Raw genomic sequence first — 16,821 nt, 5'->3', positions numbered from 1 at the left:
CCCCATGGACTGCAGCACCCCAGGCTTCCCTGTCCATCACCAACTCTTGGAGTTTGCTCAAACTCATGTCCATCAAGTCGGTAATGCCATCCAACCATCTCATCCTCTGTCGTCCCCTTCTCCTCCTGCCTTCAATCTTTCCCAGCATCAGGGTCTTTTCTAATGAGTCAGTTCTTTGCATCAGGTGGCCAAAGTACTGGAGCTTCAGCTTCAGCCTCAGTCCTTCCAATAATTATTCAGGATTGATTTCCTTTAGGATTGACTGGTTTATCCTGGATTGACTGTGAGTAATTTGATGAAAGGAGTCTCATCTCACTTAGGATATAGCTGAACAGATAATGGCAATTTAGTAAATTCAGTATACACCCAGTATTAGTTATAATGAAATCTAAGGAGAATCAGCAACAGTTTTCAAAGTATGGGTTAGCTTGGATCCTTCTAATGATTTAAAAATTGCAGTATGATCAGAAATTCTATGAAATTCTGTTTTGGCTGTAACTGTTGGGGATGAGGTTTATTTCCCTTTATTATTATTTTTACATGTAAAAAATTAACATTATAAATGTGAGATAGGCTCCTTTTAGAAAGACCTGAAAATCTGCAAAAGCAAAAATAAGAAAATAAAATAGTCCCCCAAAGTCCCTCCCCAATAGTGAGCACCCATAATCCCTTAGTATATACCCTTCCAGACTATTTTGTGTGCATTTGTGTCAGTTTATATATGCATACACTTTTACATATGTCACCATTTCTGCCTTCATTAATTCCTTAGGATAAATTGTCAGAAAGGATTTGCTGGGACAGAAGGGCATATATAACATAAACAGATGAGGATGTGTGCACAAGTATGTGTGTGTTTTAAAAATATTTTACAGTATGCCCTCTTTTGTAACCTGTTTTTCACATGCCAATAATATGCCTTTAATGGTTGCATAGTAAGTCATCATACCTTAATTTATGTAACCAGCTAATTATTTTTTAACATTTGAGGTTTTCAACTTTTCACTCCTACAAACAGTGCCAAAAAGTGAGCTTTCCTGTAGGTAAATATTTGTGCACATTTTTCATGACTTCCTCAGGATAGAGTCCTAGAAGTGGAATTTCCAGGGCAAAAGGGCATGCATATTTTAAGGCACTTAAGGCATATTGCCAAACTACTTTAGAAAGGTGGCATGCATTTATAGTACTACAAGTGGTGAATGAGATTGCCGTTTCCCCACCCTACCCCTGTCACTCCAGAATTATTCCACTGGAACTTAAAGAGCCAGGGTTGGGAGAGCATAATTGAGTTTACAGTGAGGGAAAGGAACAATCACTAATGTGCTGCCATAGCAACTTCCGAAAAGACAGACCTGATATGTCGCTCGCTGCTTACAGTCCCTGTTTGCCTCTGATGGCCAGGGAACTGATTTTCCTACTCCTTGGCTGGGCCTTTTGTAATCTGTCCTCTATGTATGGCTGAATTCCACTGACCTTAATTCCCCTCCAACCATGCACTTTAAGCTCCTCCTAGGCCAAGAATGTCACCTTGTCCAGAACATGCCCTGTACTCTTATCCTTTTCAGTTTTGCACCCAGGGACAATGCTCATCTATATAAAAGCGTTTGTTAGAACCATGGATTAATCAAATAATTATAGCCATTGAATTGTCACAAAAAAGAACTTAATCAGTGAGAAACACTATGTTCTCAAGTCTCAACTGCTTATTGTGACATAAACTAGCAGCTAATACCCACCCTGTGCCAAGTAATGTGTCATGTACTTTCCTTGGATTGTCATTTGCAGCTATGTTATTGTCCCCACATTATAGGTGAGGAACGTGAGATTCAGAAAGTTTAAGTGACTTGTCCAAGAACATGACTAGAAAGTGGTAGACTTGGGATTTAAAATATAGGAAATATAGACAATAATACTCTAACCACAGCACACCATGTTGTCTACCAGAGGTCCGTCACTGGGGATCTTGGAAGCCTTCAGGCACTCTCCACAGGATGAAGGAGTTTCTGCTGATTTAAAGAAGCAAGGGGCCCAGTGTATTTTTGAAATCCAAGATTAACATGCATAGCTCAGGCACAAAGTGAAAAGTTGAAATGTCTAGTTGTGACATTAAGCCTGCCTCACCCACGCGGTTCGGGGTTTCTTAACCATGGCACCGTATGTGGCCTAGAGCATTCCTGGTTGCAGTGCACTGTGCTGTGTGTCCCCTGCCCCTACTTGTAACAACCAGAAATGTCTCTGGACATTGTAAATGTTTCTGTTTGTGGGCAGGCAAAATCATTCCCAGAGAACCAGTAGTCTAACTGAAAAGATGCAGTGGACTTCTGTCATTGTTTTTGGCTGGTAGCAGCTGAACACTTTTCCTGTTATTTTGGAATCCTCACTGAAAGACATTTCTGATTGTCACAATGGGGCAGTGAGTTCTACTGGCATCCAGCGGGTTGAGGCCAGGAATGATGCTACACATCCTATAATGCTCATGACAGTCCCCCATGACAAAGAATGCTCCAGTCCCACATGTCAGCAGTTCTGGTAGCTTTCTGAGCTATTCCAGTGCCTTAATGACAAATCCCGTTATTCTTGACTTAGGCTAGTTCAGTAACTGGAAACTGACAAAGAATCTCATGGCATGGACTTTTCAGAGTCTGATAATATCCAGAAGCCCTCTAAGAATGGCTTTGCACCTGGCAATGTTTGTTTAATCATGCAATAAATAGTTATTAAGCCTCTGCTGTGTGCCAGGCACTGTGCTAAGTGCTGGGGATCCCTGCTCCTCTGGTAATTTCAGCCTGACAGGACAGACAGCTGAGTGTGAGAGGGAAAGCATGGTGTAAGGGGTCAGAATCCCCAGAGGAAAAGATATTTAAGCCAAAGCCTGAAAAAGGAGTAGGAATCACATAGGAAAGAGAATGAGAAAGGATGTTGTTGTGTGCAGAGAGAACAAAACTGGGGGGAGAGAGGAGTAGAAAGGAGGGAAGATCAGGAGAGCTTTGAGGGTTAGACAGAAAGAGAGAGAGAGAGAGACCCAAGAGGAAAGAAGGGGTGAGAGGAGGAGAAGGTAGGGAGAAACAGAGATAGAAAGAGGAAGAGGGAGAGAAAAGAGGGAGAGAGGCAGAAACAGACTTCCAAGGAAAGAACTGAAGTCAGGCGTGTCTGGAGCTGAATTTCAGTGCATTTTCTCTACAGCTCCTGAACCAGACAGGGGAGGTCTCTGAGTTACAATTCCCACAGACTATTCTTAGGACCCTCCAGCAACCTGCCTTTGGAGCCACCAGTCCCCTGCTGTGACACTGCAATTTGGGAATAAGGTCTGGAGCTCAGGATTGAGAAGGGAGGGGGGAGATTAAAATAGACATTTATTTATTTTTTTCATTTTGTATTTAGCTTGGTGTGGTCTGACTGCTTTTCAGGATCTGATTATTCCCTCCCTGAGGGTCCTGTGGTCAGACACCAGCTGTGAGGATCTGTTACCATGGGTGACATTTTCATCCAATGAGGGCCCACACTGCTTGTTTGCAGAGTGGCAGATGGAGCAGCTAATCAATACAGTCTGGGAGGTGGGCGTCCCCACCCTCAGTGGCCCCACCACACAATGACTGCTGAGCCCCAGGGACTTGTGGAACACAGGCGAGTGACTAGGTCTTTGATTGAAAAAGACCTCACTCACTAGGGGTTCTGGCCCTAAACAATGCCCTGTTCTTTACTAAGGTGGCCTTGGCACTTCCAGGATTTTTATAGCTCTTGCCTCAGGCAACACTCCTGGGAAAATCTGCTGCCAACCCTTTTCAGCTCTATGTGGATGATACTGAGTATTCTCTTCTAGTAAGACTCAGCAGGCATTTTTTTTTTTTTTTTTTTTTAGCATCATCTGTGTGCAAGCAATACACTGAGTGGGGGAAAAGAACAAGGTAATATCCTGCCCTCCAGTACCTTATGATGTAATTATGAGCTTTCTGTCTGGTCACGGACCAGCCAGAGCCACTCAGTCATACTTCCTAAATCTCCATTGTATTCTGAGTTGGGGATACAGAGATGGCTAAGGTGTGGTTGTTGTTGTTCAGTCTTTAAGTTGTATCTGACTCTTCTGTGAGTCCACAGACTGTAGCCCATCAAGCTCTGATGCTGAAGCTGAAGCTCCAATACTCTGGCCACCTGATGGGAAGAGCCGACTCATTGAAAAAGACCCTGATGCTGGGAAAGATTGATGGCAGAAAGAGAAGGGGGTGGCAGAGAATGAGATGGTTGGATGGCATCACTGACTCAACGGACATGAATTTGAGCAAACTCTGGGAGGTAGTGAAGGACAGGGAAGCCTGGCGTGCTGCAATCCATGGGGTTGCAAAGAGTCAGTCATGACTGAGTGACTAAACACAACAAAAGATGTGGTTGGTGCTCCCAGTATCATATCTAACTTTATATGCCACTGAACATAGGAATAGCTAGGACTTCCTGACTTCTCTTTGACTATCTCATTCAATGTTTGCAACTTTAAAAGATGGATACCAATACTGTCTCCATTTTTGAATGAGGAAACAAGTATAGATTAGAGCAGTGACTTGTACTGATCTACAGTTCAGTACTATTTCCGCCCACTGATATCTCAAGCATTTTAGTCTTTCACACATACCACAGCATACATGTGTATATATCCAAATACACTGAATGCCAAATAACACATTTATTGTTATAAAACAAAATTGAGCTCAGTAAAATTTGAAGATCTTATTGGCTTACTTAAACAATTCTTTAGCAGATAGAAAGGAACTCTGAGGAACTATGAAAAATGAAAGACTTTTATAAGGAGAAGGGAGCAGGAACAAGGGAGTTATATTAGGCAAAAAATCAGATTGGTTATTGCAGTTACTTTCTTTTAGGGGATGACAGAGGTCTGGCAGGTAGATTAACTGACTAATGCTGATCATGTGATTCCTGTTGACAGGTTAAAGATTCCATTTCTGAGCAAGCCAAAACCATCATTAAGTTAAATCTCAGTTTGGTGACCTGGGGTTTAACATAAACAACTCTATTTGGGACTGTTATCTTGCTTTTAGGGCTTCTCTCATAGCTCAGTTGGTAAATCATCTACCTGCAATGCAGGAGACCTGGGTTTGATTCCTAGGTCGGGAAGATCCCCTGGAGAAGGAAATGGCAACCCACTCCAGTATTCTTGCCTGGAGAATCCTTGCCAGAGGAGCCTGGCAGGCTACAGTCCACAGGATCACAAGAGTCAGACATGGCTTAGTGACTAAACCATCACCAGGTGGCACTAGTGGTAAAGAACCTGCCTGCCAGTGCAGGAGACGTAAGAGGTGTGGGTATGATCCCTCGGTTGGGAAGATCCCCTTGAGTAGGAAACGACAACCCACTCCAGTCAGTATTCTTGCCTGGAGAGTCCCATGGACAGAGGAGCCTGGTGGGCTAAGATCCATAGGGTCGCAAAGAATTGGACACAACACAAGCAACTTAGCATACACTTATGCATCTTGTTTTTAACAGTTATTTTGGATTGCTTAAGATCAGAGGGTGAGAAAAAATTCATTCCTTGATGCCTTAATCCCAGTGGATTAAGAGTCAGGAAACCTGGAACCTCATTCTTTCCAGTGATGTGGGACTAGGCTGTTCATCAAACTAAACCTCAACTTTCTCTTCCTTAAGGTGGAATATTAAGGTTGACTGTGTCCACATTATGGGAGTTTTATGATAACCAAATGGAAATCATGTAAACATGTAGTTCATGAATTCAATATGATAGTACATATAAAAATCAGTTATCTTCTGGGCTTTATGGAATTGTGGTGTATTTCCCTGGCTATCATTGCTGTTGTTATTTCTGCTGTTTCAGTTGGGGAGGCTAGTAGATAAGTTTTCCTAGAATTGGGAGGATAGTTCACTAAATAAACAAGGAGATGGCTCTTCCCCTTTCTTGCTTTTGCCATAAAAACATGCTAAAACACAGCCAAGTTTTCATCATCTCCCTTCTTCCTCTGTTCTTTCTCTCCCTTCTTCCTCAAATTGGTAATTTATTTCTTAAGCTACTACTCATATAAGCATCACTATTTTAATTAGAGAGAAGCAAACAGAAGAAAGAAGCTAGAAGGTACAGCAAGAGAGACCGCCACGTCCATGCTTTAATTATTCATCGAGGTAAATAAAATTAAATATTTTCCCAGCAATCCAGAGCAGGATCTGAAGTAATTACACTGTCAAATTCATCAAAAATTCTCTCATCAAAATAAAAACCTTGATGTCATTTAATAATTTATAATACAAACACACAGAAATTGTACAATATTATAAATAGAAAACTGCAGGGTAAGTGAGCATGAATTAGTTAGGGGCTATGTTCTAGAAAGAGGCTGTCATGCGCTGTATAAATTTTTAATCAGAAATATTTTTGAGGTCTAATTTAGAGTATGGAATATACCAAGAACTTTAGAATACAAAGAACACAACAAAACAGCAACACAAATTCCTACTGCCTGGAGATTTATAAACGCTCCTTTTTGAGAAAAACAGGACTCAGAATGATTTCAGGCAGAAAGAAAGAATGTTGTCTTTGATGTTATATATGTTCCAGATCATCTGTGACACCTTACATGTTGTCCATGCAGGTTACAAATGAATTAATTAGCCTCCATGTAAAGACCCCAAGTAACAAATGGGAAAAGTCTGGTTCATTTCTACTAACAGAGTAAGGTGGTTTTAGTCACTGAACCTTGTAAAACAATGTGTGATTCTGGAAACCATATGGTTTCATCCCAGTTTGAAATGGTTTTGATGCTGAGTTTCAGTATGGAAAAAGCCTAAAGCAAAAAGAGGAAACCCGATTTTTCTTTTCTTCACTCTCTGAGAAGTGTTCTCATACATACATGTCATGCTTTGCCTTAGGAAGCATCTCTGGGTCTCCCTCTCCCAAGTGATGGACAGGTAAAGAGTGAGCAAAGTTTTGTTTTGCAAGGATGAGTCAGGGGGCAGAAGCTCCATTGGCCAGGAAGGGAGTTCAGAAATGAAACGTGGGCTTTCAAGATGACTAATTAGAAAAGAAGCAGGGATGACTTTTTTTTTTTTTTTTGACTTATTGTGTCATTTCAAGGATCTAAGAGGTTAGCAGGGATGGTGATATGGTAATTTTTTACAAAAAGAAAGGTAAGGCAGATTGTGTTTACACTTAAAACCTTTCAAAAGCTTCCTCTTCTGCTTAGGATGAAGTCAAAGATCCTTCATACATAAGTTTTTCAAGGCCTTGCGGATTCAGGCTGTTTTCCAGGCTAACAACTCACCCCTCTCCCCCTTGCCCTCTGTGCTATGAGGGTGAAGCCCTTCTCTCAGTTCCTCCAACCTTCTTGGACACATACTTTCCTCTCTGTTTGGTACTTTCTTCTATCCTTTGTTGGGCAAACTCTTCGTATCCTACAGGCTCAGCTTAGATGGTCTCTCTTCTAGGAAACATTCCCAGATTATCAGATGCCATTGAGTTTTCCTCTTGTATTTCCCATGGCACCTTGTTCCCCGCCTCCTTATATATATACACCACATTTGTTACATTCAGAATAAATTACTTGTAACAATTTACAAGTAAATTATTTTTGACCCAGATAACCACGATGGTGTAATCACTCACCTAGAGCCAGATATCTCGGAGTGCAAAGTCAAGAGGGCCTTAGGAAGCATCACTACAAACAAAGCTAATGGAGGTGATAGAATTCCAGTTGAGCTATTTCAAGTCCTAAAAGATGATTTTGTGAAAGTGCTGCATTCAATATGTCAGTATGGAAAACTCAGCAGTGGCCACAGGACTGGAAAGGGTCAGTTTTCATTCCAATCAGAAGGGCAATGTCAAAGAATGCTCAAACCACTGCATAATTGCACTCATCTCACATGCTAGCAAAGTAATGCTCAAAATTCTCCAAGCTAGGCTTCAATAGCACATGAACCAAGAACTCTCAGATGTTCAAGCTGGTTTTAGAAAAAGCAGAGGAACCAGAGATCAAATTACCAACATTAATTGGATCACAGAAAAAGCAAGAGAATTCCAGAAAACCATCTACTTCTGCTTCATTGACTATGCTAAAGCATTTGATTGTGTGGATCACAACAAACTTGAAAATTCTTAAAGAGATGGAAACACCAGACCACCTAACCTGCCTCCTGAGATATCTGTATGCAGGTCAAGAAGCAACAGTTAGAACTGGACATGGAACAACAAACTGGTTTCAAATTGGGAAAGGAGTACGTCAAGGCTGTATATTGTCACCCTGCTTATTTAACTTGTATGCAGAGTACATCATGTGAAATGCCAGACTGGATGAAGCACAAGCTGGAATCAAGATTGTCAGGAGAAATATCAGTAACCTCAGATATGCAGATGATACCACCCTTATGGCAGAAAGCGAAGAAGAACTAAAGAGCCTCTAGATGAAAGTGAAAGAGGAGAGTGAAAAAGCTGGCTTAAAACTAAGCTGTGGCGGATTCATTTTGATATTTGGCAAAACTAATACAATTATGTAAAGTTTAAAAATAAAATAAAATTAGAAAAAAAAGGAAAAACAAACAAACAAAATGAAGATCATATCATCTGGTCCCATCAATTCATGGCAAATAGATGGGGAAACAATGGAAGCAGTGACAGACTTTATATTCTTGGGTTCCAAAATCACTGCAGATGGTGACTGCAGCCATGAAATTAAAAGATGTTTGCTTCTTGGAAGAAAAGCTATGACCAACCTAGACAGCATATGCAAAAGCAGAGACATTACTTTGCTGACAAAGGTCTGTATAGTCAATGTAATTGTTTTCCAGTAGTCTTGTATGGATGTGAGAATTAGACCATAAGAAGACTGAGAGCTGAAGAACTGATGCTTTTGAACTGTGGTGTTGGAGAAAACTCTTGGGAGTCCCTTGGACTGTAAGGAGATCAAACCAGTCAATCCTAAAGGAAATCAGTCCTGAATATGCTGAAGCCTCAGTACTTTGGCCACCTGATGTGAAGAGCCGACTCATTAGAAGAGACCCTGATGTTGGGAAAGATTGAAGGCAGGAGGAGAAGGGGATGAGATGGTTGGATGTCATCCCCGACTCAATGAACATGAGTTTGAGCAAGCTCCAGGAGATGGTGATGGAGAGGGAAGCCTGGCGTGCGGCAGTCCATGGTCGCAAAGAGTCGGACATGACTGAGCGACTGAACAACAATGAGACCCTTTACTATCTGTAACCCCCAGCCCATCCCCATGTCAATCCTCTTCCTCTACTGTTGACATCTGCTCCTGTATTTTCCAGTGTGTCCACTTAGATCTACCTCTTCACAGCTCTTGACCTGCTCCCGCCCCAGGACCTCTCTCAGGAAGGTGCTTCGTCATGACATGCTTCTTTACCTTCTTCAGGTCTTTGTCACATGTCAACTCCCAAGTAGTTTTCCCTTTTTGAGTTTTCCCTTTTAAAAATTTCTATCCACCCCACATCTTCCAATACTCTCCATTCCCCTTTCCTGCTTTTTGGGATCTTCTTAGCATTTAGCAGTTGGCCCTCTATGCACTTACCTATTTGTCTTGCTTCTTGTCTGTGTCATTCCCTCAAAATCAGGCAGAGATTTTGCCTATATTCTTCAGTGTTGTATCCTGAGTCATTAAAACATGACATGACACATACTGGACACTCACTAAATATTTGTTGAAATAATGAATGAAGTCACTACCTCTAGGTGGGAGGAGAACAGATTGAGAGCTAATATTTTCATGGGAAACCCTTTAATAAGAATGTGGGGGCTTGGAGGAGTGGATGCTGTTGTGGGGTAGGTGTAAGGGCATGAGAAGAGGTGAATTAGCCTTCCCCCCACTTCCCAGTGTGGACTATTCAGGTCTGTATGAGGTCCCGATGTCCATAGCTTCTTCTGAGAAAAGCTATAGTTGCTGAAGTAATTGGTGGGAGGGAATGTCTGATGAGGGGATGGCTAATTTGTTGTTGTGAATCAGAAATGATGGATGGGCTTCGATGCCAGTGCCAGTTCCATTTGATTGGTAGTGAGTGCTTGGAAGGCTGTGTTGAAAAGCATTCTGAGGCTGTTTCTAGGTCTGACAGAAAAGGATGTTGTGAACAGATGTGTCTTGGCCTTGGGAAGGGGGATGTGCAGCATTTTTATCCTTTATTTGTATCCTGACCCCTAAGCTTGGAGTTAGTTCTGTTTTTTCCATGGAAATCCAGGCTTATAGAGGAATGGATGATATCCACATTAGTTTATTTGATTTAAGATTCTATGCAAGCTAAAGTTAAGGTACTTCAGTTCAGTTCAGTCGCTTAATCATGTCCGGCTCTTTGTGACCCCACGAATTGCAGCACGCCAGGCCTCCCTGTCAATCACCAACTCTTGGAGTTCACTCAATCTCACGTCCATCAAGTCGGTGATGCCATCCAGCCATCTCATCCTCTGTCATCCCTTTCTCCTCCTGCTCCCAATCCCTCCCAGCATCAGAGTCTTTTCCAATGAGTCAACTCTTCGCGTGAGGTAGCCAAAGTACTGGAGTTTCAGCTCTAGCATCATTCCTTCCAAAGAACACCCAGGACTGATCTCCTTTAGGATGGACTGGTTGGATCTCCTTGCAGTCCAAGGGACTCTCAAGAGTCTTCTCCAACACCACAGTTCAAAAGCATCAATTCTTCAGTGCTCAGCTTTCTTCACAGTTCAACTCTCACATCCATACATGACCACTGGAAAAACCATAGCCTTGACTAGACGAACCTTTGTTGGAAAAGTAATGTCTCTGCTTTTGAATATGCTATCTAGGTTGTCATAACCTTCCTTCCAAGGAGTAAGCGTCTTTTAATTTCATGGCTGCAGTCACCATCTGCAGTGATTTTGGAGCCCCAAAAAATAAAGTCTGACACTGTTTCCACTGTTTCCCCATCTATTTCCCATGAAGTGATGGGACCAGATGCCATGATCTTCGTTTTCTGAATGTTGAGCTTTAAGACAACGTTTTCACTCTCCTCTTTCACTTTCATCCAGAGGCTTTATAGTTCCTCTTCACTTTCTGCCATAAGGGTGGTGTCATCTGCATATCTGAGGTTATTGATATTTCTCCCGGCAATCTCGATTCCAGCTTGTGCTTCTTCCAGCCCAGCGTTTCTCATGATGTACTCTGTATACAAGGTAAATAAGCAGGGTGACAATATACAGCCTTGACGTACTCCTTTTCCTATTTGGAACCAGTCTGTTGTTCCATGTCCAGTTCTAACTGTTGCTTCCTGACCTGCATATAGGTTTCTCAAGAGGCAGGTCAGGTGGTCTGGTATTCCCATCTCTTTCAGAATTTTCCACAGTTTGTGGTGATCCACACAGTCAAAGGCTTTGGCATAGTCAATAAAACAGAAATAGATGTTTTTCTGGAACTCTCTTGCTTTACTTAGGAGGGACATAAGAATCCAGACCCTTTAGGGAATTGGATATATCCTTTGGGTTGGTTTTTTTCCTCCCGAGGATGAAATGGTTAAGCTATATTGATAGTTAGGGACTCTAATATGCAGGGCAGAACTCTTCTAGTCTCACTTAGATAGACTGGCCATTCATTCAGAAAGTGAAAGTGAAAGTGTTAATTGCTCAGTCATGTCCAATTCTTTGCAACCTTATGGACTTTAGCCTGCCAGGCTCCTCTGTCCACAGAATCCCCAGTTGCTAAGACAGTCTGCAGAAAATGACCCAAGGCAGACTGTTCTGTAAAATCTTGGCCTGAAGGAGAGACTGACCCTAATGTGACTGGCTCAGCACACCGACTCTGTGAGCTCACTGGCCCATAAATGCCATCACTTGTGCTTCTAGTGCTGCCATCAGCCTGATCTCAGATCCCTCTTCTACCAATTGTAATTAATGATTTTGCTCCTTTTCAGCAAGGCTTCCCAGTCCCTACACTGATATCCTTCCTTTCTCTGAGCATTCCCTTTACCGAGCTTCTTCCTGCAGCTATCTCAGCATGCACCTGATCCAGTTTCTTATGCTAAGCGTTTATGTATTTTTAGTATTTTGATGTCTCTTCTCTCTCCCTCACTAGTTTTATGCTTGTTAAGAGGGCCCATTATGAATATGTTCAGTATTTTTTTTACTGACTACATATCAGGATCTCAGCACATATTTTTGTCTAAAAGGATCACTGTCCAATCCACTGTTGACTAGATTCAGTGGGTCACCAGTGCAATGGTATAATTGGTATAATCTTTTTTTAGGGCTGCTGCTGCTGCTAAGTTGCTTAAGTTGTGTCCAACTCTGCGCGGCCCCATAGACAGCAGTCCATCAGGCTCCCCCATCCCTGGGATTCTCTAGGCAAGAATACTGGAGTAGGTTGTCATTTCCTGCTCCAATGTGTTAAAGTGAAAAGTGAAAGTGAAGTCGCTCAGTCGTGTCCGACTCCTAGTGACCCCATGGACTGCAGCCCACCAGGCTTCTCCATCCATGGGATTTTCCAGGCAAGAATACTGGAGTGGATTGCCATTGCCTTCTCTGTTTTTAGGGCTATATGGCATTATCTATGAAATATTTGAATATGTATGCCTTTTCCCCTAGCAATTCTACTTCTTTGAATTTATCCTACAGAAATACTATAGGAGTTTGCAGCTATATATATCTATATGTAAAAGAATGATCAGTACAATCATTTGCAATGGTGAAAATGAGAATAACTTAAATGTCCATCCTGGGAGAAATTGTGATATAAATTATTTAATATACACATAATGGGATACTGTGTAATTATCAACAAGAAAAGTACTATATATTTGCAGGCAAAAAATGTCCAAAATACTATGTATAATTGTGTAAAATGGTGTTTTTCCAATAAACCGTAACTACATGTACAAATGCGCATGTGTGTGTAGACATGTGAATATATATAGTACATAGGAAAGGACTGGAGGACATACACCAAATTATTAGTGATTTATATATGGTGGGTAAGACTGGGAAAGTTAGGTTTTTTTAACTTGTACTAATTTGGAAATAAAAAATGCTTTTTATTCCGCCCACTTTATTGAGGTATTGGTGGTGTTGTATAGTCGCTAAGTCATGTCTGACACTTTGTGACCCCATAAACTGCAGCACATCAGATTTCTTTGTCCTTCACTATGTCCAGAGTTTGCTCAAACTCATATTCATTGACTCAGTGATGCCATCCAACCATCTAATCCTCTTTTCCAATGAATCAGCTCTTCGCATCAGGTGGCCAAAGTATTGGAGTGTCAGCTTCAGCATCAGTTCTTCCAATGACTATTTAGGGTTAGATATCCTTTAAGGTTGACCTGGTTTCATCTCCTTGCAGTCCAAGGGACTCTTAAAGAGTTTTCTCCAGCACCACAATTCAAAAGCATCAATTCTTTGGCTCTCAGTCTTCTTTATGTCTAACTATCACATCCATACATGACTACTGGAAAAACCATAGCTTTGACTATATGTACCTTTATTGGCAAAGTGAAAGTGAAAGTGAAAGTGAAGTCGCTCAGTCGTGTCCAACTCTTTGCGACCCCATGGATGGTAACCTACAAGGCTCCGTGGTCCATGGGATTTTCCAGGCAAGAATACTGGAGTGGGATGCCATTTCCATCTCCAGAGGATCTTCCCAACCCAGGGATCGAACCCGGGTCTCCTGCATTGCAGACAGATGCTTTACCATCTGAGCCACTAGGGAAGCCCACAAAGTGGGCAAAGTGAAGTCTCTGCTTTTTCATATGCTGTCTAGGTTTGTCATAGCTTTTCTTCCAAGAAGCAAGTGTCTTATTGAGGTATAATTGGCATATAATAACAATATTTTGTAAATGTAAGGTGCATGATGATAGATACATTTATATATTGCAAAAAGATTACCACTATGACATTAGCTAATACCTCCATCCCATCACAAAATTACCATTTGATTTTTATGGTGAGAATATTTAAGGTCTACTCATGTAGAAACATTCAAATATGTAACACAGTTTGGAAAAAAAATTTAATGGACATGTGACATGTGATCATTCTAAGATGAAAATATATTTTAAAGAAGAGTTTATTATAAACAAGAAATGGTCAATGTGTTTTCTAAAATATCCTAAAATTTAGAGATGTTTTCAAATCAATTTAGTAGGGAATTCCCTGGTGGTCCAGTGGTTTGGACTCAGTGGTCTCACTGCCTTGGCCAGGTTCGATCCCTGGTTGGGGAAGTGAGACCCTGCAAGCTACCTTGTGGCCTCAGGTTAAAACAAACAAACAAACAAACAATTCAGCAGCCACCTTAGTAATCCAGGATGGTTAAATATTTCTTAGAAGCATTAAATACAGATTAAATGTGGTGTTTTGTAAATAAATTTTCCTTTTCTCCCTTCTCACTGATACCAGGCTAGACTATATAACTTGCTCTGGTTAATGAAATGTGAGTGAAATTGATATGTGTAATTTCTGAACAGAAGTTTTAAAAGCCAGTTCAGGGTTTGCCATGCTCTCCTTTGTTCTTTGTCACAAGACCAGCAATATTCCAGAAAAGAATTTCTCCATTAGTCTTGGAGCAGAACTTCAGCCAACCTTGATGGACATGTTACAAAACAAGAAAGAGAAATTTGCTGTTGTACGCCACTGAGATTTGGGGGTTTTTTCTTACTGCGACATAACCTAGACTGATACATCTATTCACACACTTCATCAGTTTCTTAAGGAGAGAACCTCCACTGGCCTGGAAATCATGACCACTGGTTCTAATCCTAGTTCTGCCATAAACTTTCTGTGATTGTATTAGCTAGGATGCTTCAGACTGCAAGAAATTGAGAGTACAGTAAGAAAAAAAAAGAGTAGCTTCAATGGGGATTCTTACCATCGTGCATAACAGGAAGTCCAGAGTGGCAGTTCATGACATCATTGAGGATGTAGAGTCGGCCATCTTTGTGCTTGCCCTTCCTGTCATGGTGTACAGTGGCTATAGAAGTTTCAGGTGTCATATGCAGACATTATAGTATCCCATGAAGAAGAAAGGAGTATTTTTCTTTTTCTTCTTACTTGTTTTTACTTGAGGAATGTATTTCTTAGGAATTCCTCAGTAGACTGTCTCAAGATTCTATTGGTCAGGTTTGGTCTTACAACTGTGCCGTACCTGTCACTGCTAAGGGCAATGAGAGGCTATGATTGGCTTTGACCAGGCATAGCTCATGACCCCTCAGGAGTCAGCAGTGGCCCCTTTTCTGAGCACATGGAATTATGGCAAATAATTACCCAAACAAAATTGGGAAGAAGGGGAGGATATAATTAACGTTTACTTTGGTGACCTTAAGCAAGTATCCCTCCTTAGACTTTAGTTCCTCCATCAATAAACTGAGGCTATTGGACAAACTGGCTTCTAATTCAAGGATTGTTATCACAGAGTCCATAGAGTGTCCACTGAAGAAATGGAGTCCAAACTTCCTTACAGGGGCTTGGGTGTGGCAGAGCTATTGTCCCTGGTTCCAGGGTGCCTCTGACTAAGGCCATCAAAAGTCTTGTTTCATCAGCTTCCTAATAAGCAGGCGCAGCATGACTTTCAGCTCCCATAAAAATTTTCCTTTTTATTTTACATGCTCTGTGTGAATGCAGTCTAGGTATGGGATATACATGTGCAGTTTTGTTAGTTTTCAGTTACATATCAGATTGACTTTAAAAGCACTTTGAAAGCTTATAAAGTGCTTTGTGCTTAGAGATTGCTTTCCAATAGCTCCCTCTTCTCCCATGTCCCATACTCTCAAATCTCTGCATTCCCTTACAATTTGCCTTGACTCAAGACACTTTATTGGTCAATTTAATATAAGCCAGTCTCAACTGTTCTTGAGCCACGAACTTCAAAAATAATTTATCATCATCATTATTAAAAATAACAGTCAGAAATGATTTGGGAGCAGGGAGCTACAAAACCAAGTGGGTAGACCTCATGATATTGAAGCTGAGGTCTTCACTTCTGCTTTCAAGGCACTGGTTTTCTTGTATCTAGGCATTGGCTGCAAACTGCCTAAGAATGGGCTCGTCTAAAGAAAATGCCAGAGCTCTTTTTGGTCAAGTAGACACATATGCAGCCAAGGCCTGCTTGGGCAGTGGAAGGGGGTTAGGATCTGTAAAAACTGATACAGTTGAAGTCATCCTATCTTCTCTGTTCTTTAGGATACTTTTAGCAACTACCTCCCCAACCCTACTGCATGCATAAAAGCATGAAAGCTTTTATGAACTGTTTGTAGCTTTGCTACTTTTTACTGAAAGTAGGAATCCTAAATGGTGTATAATTTCTTGACTAGCTTTGAGGAGATCATTTTTTTTCATCTTGGTAATGTACTAGGATGCTGATGTCACTGTCCTTTTCCCAACAGACACACTGCCACCACACTCTGGTCCACAGGAAGGAAGACTGTTAAAGACAGTAACTTCAGCCATCTCAAACTCTTATTTGTCACCACTAAGATACAAAGCCTAGTATGTCTCCTGGGGTGGCTTTGTATTCCTGGAGGACCTCTAAGAAATGTTGCTTTTGGGCCATAAGAGAGTAACCATAAGAGCTGTCAGTCAAGGACATACCCAAGTCAGCAAATTAGAATGGACATAGCCCATCATGTAGTAGTTCCAAACTATTTGACACTGGGCAGTGATTGATGGCTGAGTTTCTTATGGAGGGTTAGATGCTTTCCTGAGGCTCAAGTACCCATAAAACAAAACCAAAGAGAAAGAGGAAGAGTAAATTACTCATTCTGCAAGTCTTTTATTGTTAAAGCAAACAGATAAAAAGAAACACAAAATAGGTATATAGTTTAATGAGTTAGAAGGAGCACCCTTCTAACCACCACTGAGATCAAGAGATAAAAGTG

General features: G+C 41.3%; 1 pseudogene; it reads right to left on the bottom strand.

The window, feature by feature from the left end:
* LOC113896241 overlaps positions 1-14,940 on the bottom strand; it is a 143,450-nt pseudogene extending 128,510 nt beyond the window's left edge.
* Between the last annotated feature and the right edge of the window lie 1,881 nt (positions 14,941-16,821).

This window comes from Bos indicus x Bos taurus, chromosome 7 (genome assembly GCF_003369695.1).
Source record: "Bos indicus x Bos taurus breed Angus x Brahman F1 hybrid chromosome 7, Bos_hybrid_MaternalHap_v2.0, whole genome shotgun sequence".
NCBI classification, from domain to species: Eukaryota; Metazoa; Chordata; class Mammalia; order Artiodactyla; family Bovidae; genus Bos; species Bos indicus x Bos taurus.
The sequence above is the reverse complement of the archived record's forward strand: the minus strand, read 5'-3'. Positions and strand labels throughout refer to the sequence as shown.